The sequence below is a fragment of the Schistocerca cancellata genome, chromosome 8 (genome assembly GCF_023864275.1).
Source record: "Schistocerca cancellata isolate TAMUIC-IGC-003103 chromosome 8, iqSchCanc2.1, whole genome shotgun sequence".
Lineage (NCBI taxonomy): Eukaryota > Metazoa > Arthropoda > Insecta > Orthoptera > Acrididae > Schistocerca > Schistocerca cancellata.
This window is the reverse complement of record NC_064633.1, coordinates 417,730,808-417,745,146: the sequence shown is the minus strand read 5'-3', so window position 1 is coordinate 417,745,146 and position 14,339 is coordinate 417,730,808. Positions and strand designations below refer to the sequence as shown.

The window sequence follows — 14,339 nt, the reverse complement described above, 5'->3', positions numbered from 1 at the left end:
TAATACAGTTACTATACGTATAAAAAGGAACTTGTGTCACAGGCCACTGAAGATGCTTCACCAGTGGCTGGTTGGACTCGCTCTTGGAGGTGAACAGCCAGCAGTGATGGAAGTTGGGAGTGAGTAGTCAGCGGTGATGGAGGTTAGAAGTTAATAATTAGCAGTGTTGGAGGTTGCATTATTAGATCGAGCGGACTGTGTGAATGTGTATCCGTCATGGAGATTTGTTACTGATGATTATACATTTTTTTGAACTGGTTGTCACATGATTAAGGTAAAATCTGCTAAATACATTGTTTGCTCTGCAACAAAATCTTTCCTTTGCTAACCACACGCCCATTAGTAGTTAGAGCCTACAGTAGTTAGAATCTTTTATTTAGCCGGCTGTAATTGTGGTTGCTGTATAGCTGTAGTTCGTGTAATGAAGATTTTCTGTAAGGTAAGTGACTTATGATACGTATGGGTTATCGTTAGGATTTCTTCTATTTCAGGGCACTTCTTTTGTATTAATTATTTGAAGTCAGGTTATCATTTTTTGAGTTGTCAGATTGCGTTGCACTACAATATTGTGGGTCAGTGTTGAAATGATAAGAATAAGTAAAGAAAAAGTAGGCTCAGTACAATAAGTTTCACTCAGCAGCTTACGAACGTTGAGTAAGCATTCAGCAGTTTAAGTAAAATTTTTATTAAGAAGTTTCACCTTCATTTAGTAGCATAGAAAGATTGTACCTCCACGAAAAATACTTTTGTTTGTAACGGGAACCAAGCCAATGCCTTCCGGCAACCTCGGGGTTGCATGAAAGACTTGATGAGCACTATTTGCTTGGGCTAACTCTGGCTACACAACGCAAAAACGAAATTGCAAGTATCTGCTGGAACCCCAGAGAATACTTGCCTGAAGACTCTCAAGTGAGATCCTGTACATGAAACTCACTTCTGTGCCGGCTGTGAATTTTTAAGCTTGTTCTCGTCAGAGGCTGCAGAGCATCTGCATAGTTTTGTACTCTGTTAAACCCGATGTTATGTACTGTCCAACTCCAGTTTCTACCTTCCATTTAGAATATCGTTCTCTGTGTCTCACAAGTTGTTGTTGTGGTGGTCTTCAGTCCAAAGACTGGTTTGATGCAGCTCTCCATGCTACTCTATCCTGTGCAAGCTTCTTTATCTCCCCGTACGTACTGCACCCTACATCCTTCTGAATCTGTTTGGTGTATTCGTCTCTTTGTTTCCCTCTACGAGTTTTACCCTCCAAGCTGCCCTCCAATACTAAACTGGTGATCCCTTGATGCCTCAGAACGTGTCCTACCAACCGATCCCTTCTTCTAGTCAAGTTGTGCCACAAATTTCTCTTCTCCCCAATTGTGTTCAATACATCCTCATTAGTTATGTGATCTACCCATCTAATCTTCAGCATTCTTCTGTAGCACCACATTTCGAAAGCTTCTGGTCTCTTTTTGTCTAAACTATTTATCGCCCACGATTCGCTTCCATACTTGGCTACACTCCATACAAATACTTTCGGAAAAGACTTCCTGACATTCAAATCTATACTCGATGTTAACAAATTTCTCTTCTTCAGAAACGCTTTCCTTGCCATTGCCTGTCTACATTTTATATCCACTCTACTTCGACCATCGTCAGTTGTTTTTCTCCCCAAATAGAAAACTCATTTACTACTTTAAGTGTCTAATTTCCTAATCTAATACCCTCAGCACCACCCGCTTTAATTCGGCTACATTCTATTATCCTCGTTTTGCTTTTGTTGATGTTCATCTTATATCCTTCAAGACACTGCCCATTCCGTTCAGCTGCTCTTCCAGGTCCTTTGCTGTCTCTGACAGAATTACAATGTCATCGGCAAACCTCAAAGTTTTTATTTCTTCTCCATGGATTTTGATTGCTACTACGAATTTTTCTTTTGTTATTTTATTGCTTGCTCATTGTACAAATTAAATAACATCGGGGATAGGCTACAACCCTGTCTCACTCCCTTCCCAACCACTGCTTCCCTTTCATGCCCCTCGACTCTTATAACTGTCATCTGGTTACTGTACAAATTGTAAATAGCCTTTCGCTCCCTGTATTTTACCCTTGCCACCTTCAGAATTTGAAAGAGAGTATTCCAGTCAACATTGTCTATCTCACAATTAACATAGTCTAAATCTACAGGATTGTAGAAGCATTAACACTTACATTATATTATCACTTTGTCATCAAAATGAAGTTGACAAATAAATAAGTAGTCATTGAAAATGGAATTACCATGTTTATTTTCACTTTTACACCAGATATCCATCACAGAAAAGTTTGACTTAGAATCAGATGTCTTAGGGTAAGAAGAGAGCATTCTAAAATCGATCACTACGAATATCTAACATGTCAAAATACTCCATGTCCCTCACTTTGACCTTGGTTGGGAAGAACCTAATGACTGTGAGTAACACTCCAAAGAGTGCACGGCAAGCGTGCCTCATTGTGGGATCTCTGTCCCAAACTTGCAGGAAGATACCAATTGCTGTCAGGTTGGCACCAATCAGGTTCACCATCATAGAAATCTCGCACGGAAACATGGCATCCGTTCTGAGGTGCACACCGAGTGCAAGGAGCATGAGCAGAAGCCCTAAGAACGAGAGGCTAACCTGTTTCAGTGCAGCCCCTGTAGTCCACGCCAACTGGAAGATGCTTATGGATGTCAGCGTGCCTGCCATCAGGCTCATCTTCACAGGAAACTCCAGTGGCAACGAGTCCCCCATTCCGATAAGCACAGATAACACAAAAAGAAGGAGAAGTAATCCTAAAAGTGCACGGAAGGCATAGGCTACCTTGTGCTGTTTGTCCCAGGCCAGCAGGAAGACGCCTTTTGCGGTTTGGTAGGCTATCATCAGGCCTACTACAACCGCGGATTCCCACTGCAGTATGTCGCCTGTTCCAGAGCGCACAAGCAGTCCAAAGAGTATGAGCAACACCACAAGAATCTCCCGGCGTGCTTCAGCCTGCGTGGGATCTGCGTCGCATACCAGCTGGAAGACGCCTGTTGCCGTCACATAGGCCACCAAAATTATCGGCGCGTCTGTGGCCTCCAATAGCAGCGTGCTATCTGTCCCACTGGGCATGCAGAATCCCAGCCTCATTAACATCACCACAAAAACCGCCCAGCGTGCTGCCACCTGTGCAGGACCTCCGCTCCAGACGCCTTCCTCCAACAGATAGTCCACCAACATTATCACCGCGTACGTGGTCTCCCAGAGCATCATTCTATCTGCTCCGCCTTGCTTGCCGAGCCCCAGAAGCATCATCAGCACCCCAAGTACTGTGCGCAGCATATGATCCACGGTGTTGTGGTACTGGAGCAAGTATGGTGGTAGATCCACGGCCGAGACGAGCCGGAAAAAGCCGCTTGTCATCAGGTAGGCCCCTGGTAGGCTCAGCGCTTCATTGAAGTTCGTGGGTGGCATGCCACCTGCTCACCTACAACATATATGTCTTGTTTGAGGAACGGGAATCATTACGAAAGAAGAATGCAAGTTATACGAAATTTGTAAAATATTGTAAATAATATTTATATCTGTTCACAGTTGCAAATTTTTAATTTGGCCTGCTGGCTGCGGATTTCGGTACACAGTACCATTCTCAGGCCACGCTATGATAAAAAAAATTCAGTGTATAGTTCGAACAAACCCGCGAGAGAAATTTACAAAATGTTTAAAATGCTTTTCTCTACGACAGTAAACGCATGGTATAAAATGTAAGATTAAAACTTGCAGGTAGCCACTTATCCCTGGCACGCAGTCGTCATGCTTGCTTCCCAAGTAGGTGTCTCAAATATTAAAAGAACGGCGCAGAGAAGACGCGAAGTAGCGCCGCCGAGAGTCCCAGCACCCACACAGACATTGCTTGGACAAACATGAAACAGGAAATGCCGCCAAATACCGTTAGCTGACGGTTTCGGAGTAATATGTAGCCACAAGTCCCCACTATTGCCTCTGGATGCTCGATTTCCTTTCAATAAAAATAATATTGTGTTTTTAATAAACAGAGTGAACGTTAACAAAACAGACAAACTGCAGGGACGGATTCCTGACTGAAAATCCAGGAAAAAAGGTCTCGTGAACCTGTGTCCAGAAACGTATCGTTGCGACGGTGGATGGCGCTGACGAATGAAAGTTTCTCTGAGCACATGCCGTGTGTTCCCTGACTGTTGCAGGCTGTGTGATTGACGCAGCGTACTGTAATCAGCAGAATTCTCCGGTCCGGTATTAATGCCGGGAACAAGCTGAGATGCCGGCTGGAGTGGCCGAGCGGTTCTAGGCGCTTTAGTCTGGAACCGCGCGACCGCTACGGTCGCAGGTTCGAATCCTGCCTCGGGCATGGATGTGTGTGTGACGTCCTTATGTTAGTTAGGTTTAAGTAGTTCTAAGTTCTGGGGGACTGATGACCACAGAAGTTAAGTCCCATAGTGCTCAGAGCCATTTGAGCCAAGGTGAGACGGTGTTTGTACGTCCAAGCAGCTGGAAACGGCCGAATGGCAGCACGGTCCTCCAAATTAGATGTACGCACATTCCGCTGCCTCCCAGCACATTCGTCTGTCTGAATGGACCCATGATCACACAAACGCCCAAAAGGGGCTTGAAAAGTTGTGTGATGTGTCGGTTTCTGTGAGGGTACTTGCTTTGGTATAGCCGTGCTGCATCTCGACCGTTTCCATCCGTTTGGCCGTAAACAAACACCATCTCATCTTGTTCCCGACATGAACACTGGACCATTCTGCTGCTTACCGTACGATGCGTCAAACACACAGCCTGTAACAGTGAAACAACACACGGCACATGGCCAGAGGAACTTCCATTCGTCAGCGCCATCTACCGTGGCAACGACGCATTGCGGACACAACAGGTTCATATGACGTTTTTTCCTCCATTTCCAGTCAGAAATCCGTCCCTCCAGTTTTTCGGTTTTTATTAATGTTCACCCTTTATAAAGCTGTTATTATAACGACAGTTGCTTGATTTACAGATTCGTAGTCAGATCGATGTTTTATAGTGATGTAAACCGTATGCAAACGGTGAATGTAAAATTGACAAAATATATTTGCTTTTAACGTTTTATTACAGTTGGGACTATTATTTTATTCAATTTCTTGATTTCATATTTCATGCCATTTTTATAATCATTACCAGTATTATTATTTCTTTCCTTTCTCAGACGTTATGTCTGGTTAAAAATGGAAAGTGACGTGGACCTTGATCAAGCACGACTTCCTTTTAACTGTACGGTATATGTTACATTGCATTTAGGAACTTTCGGGTAATTGAACATGTATCAATAATTAAAAATTTCTGTAGTCGTATATGTACGTTTGGATGTAGCTGTATTGCGTTGATGTACTGGTGGATATTGTGTGGTATGACTCCTGTAGTTGATAGTATAATTGGTATAATGTCAACTTTATCCTGATGCCGCATGTCCTTGACTTCCTCAGCCAGTTGGATGTATTTTTCAATTTTTTTTCAAAAAATGATTCAAATGGCTTTGAGCACTATGGGACTTAACTGCTGTGGTCATCAGTCCCCTAGAACTTAGAACTACTTAAACCTAGCTAACCTAAGGACATCACACACATCCATTCCCGAGGCAGGATTCGAACCTGCGACCGTAGCGGTCACGCGGCTCCGGACTGTAGAACCTAGAACCGCACGGCCACTTCGGCCGCCAATTTTTTCTCCTGTTTTCTTCTGTATATTTGTTGTATTGGGTATGGATATTTCGATTAGTTGTGTTAATTTCTTCTTTTTATTGGTGGGTATGATGTCAGGTTTGTTATGTGGTGTTGTTTTATCTGTTATAATGGTTCTGTTCCCGTATAATTTGTATTCATCATTCTCCAGTACATTTTGTGGTGCATACTTGTATGTGGGAACGTATTGTTTTATTAGTTTATGTTGTATGGCAAGTGGTTGATGTATTATTTTTGCTACATTGTCATGTCTTCTGGTGTATTCTGTATTTGCTAGTATTGTACATCCGCTTGTGATGTGATCTACTGTTTCTATTTGTTGTTTGCAAAGTCTACATTTATCTGTTGTGGTATTGGGATCTTTAATAATATGCTTGCTGTAATATCTGGTGTTCATTGTTTGATCCTGTATTGCAATCATGAATCCTTCCGTCTCACTGTATATATTGCCTTTTCTTAGCCATGTGTTGGATGCGTCTTGATCGGTGTGTGGCTGTGTTAGATGATGATGACGACTATTATTATTATTATTATTATTATTAAATATTATTATTATTATTAAATATCTTGCATTCATAAAGAATAGTTTTTTTTTAATTTTGTCGTGTATTATCGAACTACGTAGGCCTGCTGGAATTTTATAATCATAGGATGGCTCCCCCCATGAACCATGGACCTTGCCGTTGGTGGGGAGGCTTGCGTGCCTCAGCGATACAGATGGCCGTACCGTAGGTGCAACCACAACGGAGGGGTATCTGTTGAGAGGCCAGACAAACATGTGGTTCCTGAAGAGGGGCAGCAGCCTTTTCAGTAGTTGCAGGGGCAACAGTCTGGATGATTGACTGATCTGGCCTTGTAACATTAACCAAAACGGCCTTGCTGTGCTGGTACTGCGAACGGCTGAAAGCAAGGGGAAACTACAGCCGTAATTTTTCCCGAGGACATGCAGCTCTACTGTATGATTAAATGATGATGGCGTCCTCTTGGGTAAAATATTCCGGAGGTAAAATAGTCCCCCATTCGGATCTCCGGGCGGGGACTACTCAAGAGGACGTCGTTATCAGGAGAAAGAAAACTGGCGTTCTACGGATCGGAGCGTGGAATGTCAGATCACTTAATCGGGCAGGTAGGTTAGAAAATTTAAAAAGGGAGATGGATAGGTTAAAGTTAGATATAGTGGGAATTAGTGAAGTTCGGTGGCAGGAGGAACAAGACTTTTGGTCAGGTGATTACAGGGTTATAAATACAAAATCAAATAGGGGTAATGCAGGAGTAGGTTTAATAATGAATAAAAAAATAGGAGTGCGGGTTAGCTACTACAAACAGCATAGTGAACGCATCATTGTGGCCAAGATAGACACAAAGCCCATGCCTACTACAGTAGTACAAGTTTATATGCCAACTAGCTCTGCAGATGATGAAGAAATAGATGAAATGTATGACGAGATAAAAGAAATTATTCAGGTAGTGAAGGGAGACGAAAATTTAATAGTGATGGGTGACTGGAATTCGTCAGTAGGAAAAGGGAGAGAAGGAAACATAGTAGGTGAATATGGATTGGGGGGAAGGAATGAAAGAGGAAGCCGCCTTGTAGAATTTTGCACAGAGCATAACTTAATCATAGCTAACACTTGGTTCAAGAATCATGAAAGGAGGCTGTATACATGGAAGAAGCCTGGAGATACTGACAGGTTTCAGATAGATTATATAATGGTAAGACAGAGATTTAGGAACCAGGTTTTAAATTGTAAGACATTTCCTGGGGCAGATGTAGATTCTGACCACAATCTATTGGTTATGAACTGCAGATTGAAACTGAAGAAACTGCAAAAAGGTGGGAATTTAAGGAGATGGGACCTGGATAAACTGAAAGAACCAGAAGTTGTAGAGAGTTTCAGGGAGAGCATTAGGAAACAATTGACAGGAATGGGGGAAAGAAATACACTAGAAGAAGAATGGGTAGCTCTGAGGGATGAAGTGGTGAAGGCAGCAGACGATCAAGTAGGTAAAAAGACGCGGGCTAATAGAAATCCTTGGGTAACAGAAGAAATATTGAATTTAATTGATGAAAGGAGAAAATATAAAAATGCAGTAAATGAAGCAGGCAAAAAAGAATACAAACGTCTCAAAAATGAAATCGACAGGAAGTGCAAAATGGCTAAGCAAGGATGGCTAGAGGACAAATGTAAGGATGTAGAGGCTTGTCTCACTAGGGGTAAGATAGATACTGCCTACAGGAAAATTAAAGAGACCTTTGGAGAGAAGAGAACCACTTGTATGAACATCAAGAGCTCAGATGGCAACCCAGTTCTAAGCAAAGAAGGGAAAGCAGAAAGGTGGAAGGAGTATATAGAGGGTTTATACAAGGGCGATGTACTTGAGGACAATATTATGGAAATGGAAGAGGATGTAGATGAAGATGAAATGGGAGATACGATTTTGCGTGAAGAGTTTGACAGAGCACTGAAAGACCTGAGTCAAAACAAGGCCCCGGGAGTAGACAACATTCCATTAGAACTACTGATGGCCTCAGGAGAGCCAGTCATGACAAAACTCTACCATCTGGTGAGCACGATGTATGAGACAGGCGAAATACCCTCAGACTTTAAGAAGAATATAATAATTCCAATCCCAAAGAAAGCAGGTGTTGACAGATGTGAAAGTTACCGAACTATCAGTTTAATAAGTCACAGCTGCAAAATACTAACGCGAATTCTTTACAGACGAATGGAAAAACTGGTAGAAGCCGACCTCGGGGAAGATCAGTTTGGATTCCGTAGAAATGTTGGAACACGTGAGGCAATACTGACCTTACGACTTATCTTGGAAGAAAGATTAAGAAAAGGCAAACCTACGTTTCTAGCATTTGTAGACTTAGAGAAAGCTTTTGACAATGTTGACTGGAATACTCTATTTCAAATTCTGAAGGTGGCAGGGGTAAAATACAGGGAGCGAAAGGCTATTTACAATTTGTACAGAAACCAGATGGCAGTTATAAGAGTCGAGGGGCATGAAAGGGAGGCAGTGATTGGGAAAGGACTGAGACAGGGTTGTAGCCTCTCCCCGATGTTATTCAATCTGTATATTGAGCAAGCAGTAAAGGAAACAAAAGAAAAATTCGGAGTAGGTATTAAAATTCATGGAGAAGAAATAAAAACTTTGAGGTTCGCCGATGACATTGTAATTCTGTCAGAGACAGCAAAGGACTTGGTAGAGCAGTTGAACGGAATGGACAGTGTCTTGAAAGGAGGATATAAGATGAACATCAACAAAAGCAAAACGAGGATAATGGAATGTAGTCAAATTAAGTCGGGTGATGCTGAGGGAATTAGATTAGGAAATGAGACACTTAAAGTAGTAAAGGAGTTTTGCTATTTAGGGAGTAAAATAACCGATGATGGTCGAAGTAGAGAGGATATAAAATGTAGACTGGCAATGGCAAGGAAAGCGTTTCTCAAGAAGAGAAATTTGTTAACATCGAATATAGATTTAGGTGTCAGGAAGTCGTTTCTGAAAGTATTTGTATGGAGTGTAGCCATGTATGGAAGTGAGACATGGACGATAACTAGTTTGGACAAGAAGAGAATAGAAGCTTTCGAAATGTGGTGCTACAGAAGAATGCTGAAGATAAGGTGGGTAGATCACGTAACTAATGAGGAGGTATTGAATAGGATTGGGGAGAAGAGAAGTTTGTGGCACAACTTGACTAGAAGAAGGGATCGGTTGGTAGGACATGTTCTGAGGCATCGAGGGATCACAAATTTAGCATTGGAGGGCAGCGTGGAGGGTAAAAATCGTAGAGGGAGACCAAGAGATGAATACACTAAGCAGATTCAGAAGGATGTAGGTTGCAGTAGGTACTGGGAGATGAAGAAGCTTGCACAGGATAGAGTAGCATGGAGAGCTGCATCAAACCAGTCTCAGGACTGAAGACCACAACAACAACAACAGGATGGCTTGAGGATGGTAATGTGCACTGGAATCGGTAGCCAGCAAGTAAAGAAAAACTGCGGCTATATAGTGAAACATGTATTATTTGTTCAAATGTGTGTGAAACCTTATGGGACTTAACTGCTAAGGTCATCAGTCCCTAAGCTTACACACTACTTAACCTAAATTATCCTAAGGACAAACACACACACCCATGCCCGAGGGAGGACTCGAACCTCCGCCGAGACCAGCCGCACAGTCCATGACTGCACCGCCTTAGACCGCTTATTATTTCCAAACTGTATGATGATGTTAACATTTGGTTTGTGAGGCGTTCAACTGCCCGGTTGTCAGCGCCCATACTAATTCCCAATCTTTACATAGTCCAGACTCGCCGTTTCCACGAATGATGATGAAATGATGCAACAACACCAACACCAAAACCCCGAACGGAGAAAATCCCTGACTCGGTCGGGAATTGAACCCGGAGCCCCTTGATCCAGAGCCAGCAACGCTAGCCACTAGAACACGAGCTGCTGATTTCTGAAGTCTCTTGCAACCGACAGTATGTCGAGAATATGTTGTTCAACGTTTACAGGTAGGTATGACACGTAAACTGAAGGAACCGCAGATGCTGCGCAGAAAGCAATTTCAAACAACATAATGGAATGCAGCCAGTTGATGTTGTACGTTTCTCATACGTTTTCTGCTATTGTAAATAATTCACCTTTACTGTATTGGGACAAGGATGAATGAGCGTACTTCATAAGTAGTGAAAAATATCCTTTACTCAGTGTTTAGTTTTATCTGTGGTGACTTGCTAGTCAGTCAGTTGTGCAGCGCTGAGGTATTTTTATTTGAGGCATTGTAGCGAACAGTTTAGTTTTTCAGAGAGTGATATCGGTTTTTTTGTGAATCTGGGAGAATCTACTTCGAATACTTTATTAGGGGGATGAAAAATCATTTATAATACGTACTTTGTCTTCTTTGTATTGATCGAGAAGATTTTGGTAGAATTTTAAATGTAACGAAGGCATACCCGAGAATAAAATGTTTGTTTGTCAGAACTATTAATTGAAGGAAATGTTTGCCCCTCAGATAACTAATAACTTTCACGATTAGTGTTAATTTGATCTCTTTGTTTTCATTACGTCACAAATAACGCAGTTAGTTGAAGTGTTAGTAATTTTTGTAATGAGAGTATTTCGCAGTTGTTAAGACTTTTCTTATGTTGTACAGCGCTTTTTGTCAATAATCAGAGTTTAATTTTTCAAGAACGATTTTCTATAAGGTAAAACCCACCTCCGTCATTATAGTAAAACTTTGAATGTTTTTTCGTGTGTGCACCGCATTAAAGTACATTGTTTCTTTCTTTATCTGCTGCATCTGCTGATTCGCATTTGCTTTCGAGAACGTTTGTACATCAGACACAAAATAGCATGCTGAACAACAGGTAAGTCACTTTTATTTCAGCACAGATGTCACCTTGCATTCTTATGAGGAAACAGTACGTAGACAGAATTATCAGATGCTGTGATAAGCAAGCAGATTAATTTTCACTGAATGGTGTTGGTAATTTCAAATAGTTATTTTCTTCGAAGTAGAGAAATAATTTATTTTTGTGGATATTACAAGTCAAATATTTGCACTTCATATCACGTAATTTTCATAATGTACTTCGGTACTGAGATTTAGTTATATAGTTTTCATAGAGCACGCAGTTATTTTCTTTTGGCATTTAATTAGATTCATTTTGTTTATTTCAAATTTTGCATATCCTAAAGTTTAAAGTTTTATTTCACGACACTGTTGACAAGCGCAGCGGAGGGCCAACCAATGGGCAATTTTGCTGAGCATTTGAATAACGTATCTGCAAGTTACATGAGGAGGAAGTTTTTGAAATCATTATATTCAGTTTTCACACATACGAACGATTTTTATAGAAAGTCTACAATGTTTGCAGTTGTGAAAGATATCGCGTGGCTGCAAGCCTGTAAGTTGCTTGACCATTTTATAAGACAGAAAAAACTCAAATTTCACAGGAAGCCAGTTGTTTGACAGAAAATCAAATAGCATTGGCACATCTCCGATTATTTGCTGCTGTCTTCAGTAATATATCATTAATACATATTTATAAGGAATAACTGATAATTCCAATTTGGTGTAATCAGTGGCAACTCTTCTTAAATACTTGGAGTTTAGAAAACACAGTGTAATTTTCCTACAGGAGGAGGAATTGGTTAAAACTGGAAGACATGCTGCTGTAATTATGTCTGGAAACCAATACCTGTTACTTGTTACCGCTGGCGAATAATTTTTAGTAGTCGACGATGTAGCCCATCTTACGTTGCAGTTGATTACGCGATGAATTACCAGCGCTACTGGAGAACGTTACCCTGCAGAACGACAAGAATTATAGTTGTTGCACGACAGGGCACCACACCATTTGCTGCGGATCGCGTGACAGGACCTCACCGCGACATTTCATGAACGACAGACTGGTCTAGTAGGTCCGGCTCCATGACCTCGCCCTCCACCGAAACTGAGTCCGTAGCATTTCTAGCTACAGGGACATTTTCAGACATTTATGTGTGCTCAACCCATCGACAGTGCGCAGACGTTACGGGAGTCTGTGACCAATGCATGTGACACAGTCCGAATGGAGTTTGAAAGAATGCCTGATTCTCTAGGGGTAAGGGCTGAAGGACGTGAAAGGATGCGTGGTTACCACAAGCACTACCGCTTGTGAAGTGCCCACTTATACGTAACACACAAATGGGAATAAGAGGACTGATTGGCCACTGTCTCAACAGGTGTTGGTTTGCAGACGTACAGTTACAGGAACTTCAGCTATAGTTTTACCAGTATTACCTTATCCAGGAATATGTGACATCCGTGCTCGAGTTGTAGAAAAATGGGGTTCCAGTGTTGTGCCTTTCCAGAAGGGATGTTTTTGCAATTTAGACTTCTTAAAAAGTAATTTAACTCTTCTCTGCGTATTTTAAAAGTGCGAAAATGACATTTGTACTGGTAAAAAATGAAATTCTATCGTACTGCACCTGAAATCTGCGTTTCTGATTTTTTTTTTTCCTCAGAGATACCGGGACAGGGGTACCGATGCGTATCGTCACAGATCAAGCAGTCTGGGTTACTTTTCCTTTAACGTCATGTCCCGGTAATGCGTATAATAAAGGAAAAATCTCGAGGGTTTCTAGTTAAAATGTGAGTGATCTAGACCACGACTCATCTGAATATTTAGAGAGAAGACTGAAGGTGCGTTTGCACCTGTGCACCTTGCGCCTAATCGCTGTTGGACTGTAATTTGCCCACACGCAAGCATAGCCACGCGTCTATGTGCATACCTCTTCAGTAAGTGCGTGCGGGTGATTACAATCACGCCTGCTCTCACACTGGGCACCTCTACTTCCGTCGGCTAGCCGCAAGGTGCACACATGTAAGCGCACCTTAAAAAGCATGGATGAAGGGCAACAGGGAGATTGCACGTTCCTAGATTTCAGAAAGGCGCTTGCCACGATGCCCCACTGCAGACTGTTAACGAGGTTCCGAGCATGCGGGTTATATTCCCATATCTATCAGTGGCTCAAAGACTTACGGTCGCAGGTTCGAATCCTGCCTCGGGCATGGATATGTGTGATGTCCTTAGGTTAGTTAGGTTTAAGTAGCTCTAAGTCTAGGGCACTGATGACCTCAGACGTTAAGTCCTATAGTGCATACAGCCCTTTTGGAGCTCGAAGACTTCCTAAGTAATAGAACCTAATACGTTGTCCTCAATGGCAAGTTTTCATCAGAGATTAGGGTATCGTCAGCTCTGCCACGAGGAAGTGTGATAGGACGGCTAATATTCTCTGTATAGAGAGTGTTTATAATTAAACCTCCGCTACTTGAGATGGCCCCTGTGATATTAGACGAATGAAATTTTGTGGAATCGCCGGCCTGAGTGGCCGAGCGGTTCTAGGCGCTACAGTCTGGAACCGCGCGACCGGTTCGGTCGCAGGTTCGAATCCTGCCTCGGGCATGGATGTGTGTGATGTCCTTAGGTCAGTTAGGATTAAGTAGTTTTAAGTTCTAGGGGACTGATGACCACAGCAGTTAAGTCCCATAGTGCTCAGAGCCATTTTGTCGAAACGTTTGTAAGGACGTGCGGAAGAGACTTGACGGATGTACCGTTGGAAGAAACGCATCTTAATTACCACAGGAGAGGGTGACATTTGCTAATTGCGTACCATGTTTAAGTTCCAGGTGACAAATGTTGCTCAACGTGACGACCACCTGCATCCACAACGGCCGGGAATCACACTAGAGCCGGCTCTGCGACTGGCCGGAACATCTCCGGCGGGATATTTGGCTGCCTCCCCCGCTTTGCTCATCTTCTTCCTCCATCGTGTGTCAGTCTCCCGTTGATAAACCCAGTCCTTCCTGTAACCTTATACCGAGCGTCTTAGTGCTCTGCATTCGCATTCGGAAGGACGATGGCGAAACCCGCGTCCGGCCATCCTGATGTAGGTTTCCCGTGGTTTTCCTAAATCGCTTAAGGCAAATGCCGCGATGGCTGCTTCGAAAGGGCGCGAGTTTGTGCTCCGTCTCTTATGACCCCATTGTCGACGGAACGTTAAACACTAATCTCCTCCTCCTCCACCTCCTTGCCCTCCTCCGG

General features: G+C 42.5%; 1 non-coding gene across 1 annotated transcript; it reads left to right on the top strand.

The window, feature by feature from the left end:
• The first annotated feature begins 13,616 nt into the window (after positions 1 to 13,616).
• Positions 13,617 to 13,700, top strand: Trnap-ugg (transfer RNA proline (anticodon UGG)). Its single transcript has one exon. It is a non-coding gene; the product is annotated as a tRNA-Pro (tRNA).
• Positions 13,701 to 14,339: the final 639 nt, after the last annotated feature.